Source organism: Charadrius vociferus, unplaced genomic scaffold (genome assembly GCF_000708025.1).
Source record: "Charadrius vociferus isolate BGI_N301 unplaced genomic scaffold, ASM70802v2 scaffold470, whole genome shotgun sequence".
Classification (NCBI taxonomy): Eukaryota; Metazoa; Chordata; class Aves; order Charadriiformes; family Charadriidae; genus Charadrius; species Charadrius vociferus.
Window position 1 is genome coordinate 16,932 of NW_009646334.1, and position 262 is coordinate 17,193.

Below are 262 nucleotides of genomic sequence, written 5' to 3' on the forward strand. Positions count from 1 at the left end.
CCCCAAAAAAACGTGTCACCAGGAACTTGGGGAAGTTTGGGGTTCAGGTGGAACCCCACCGGGTCTATAGGGGATGGAGACGACCACCCCTCTACTCCCCACTGGGTCTATGGGGCACAGAGGGGACACCCCACTCCCCAACAGGTCTATAGGGGACAAAGGGGACCCCCCCATCCCCCCTTCCTGCTCCCCACCAGGTCTATGGGGCACAAAGGGGACCCCCCACTCCCCACCGGGTCTATAGGGGACGAAGGGGACACCC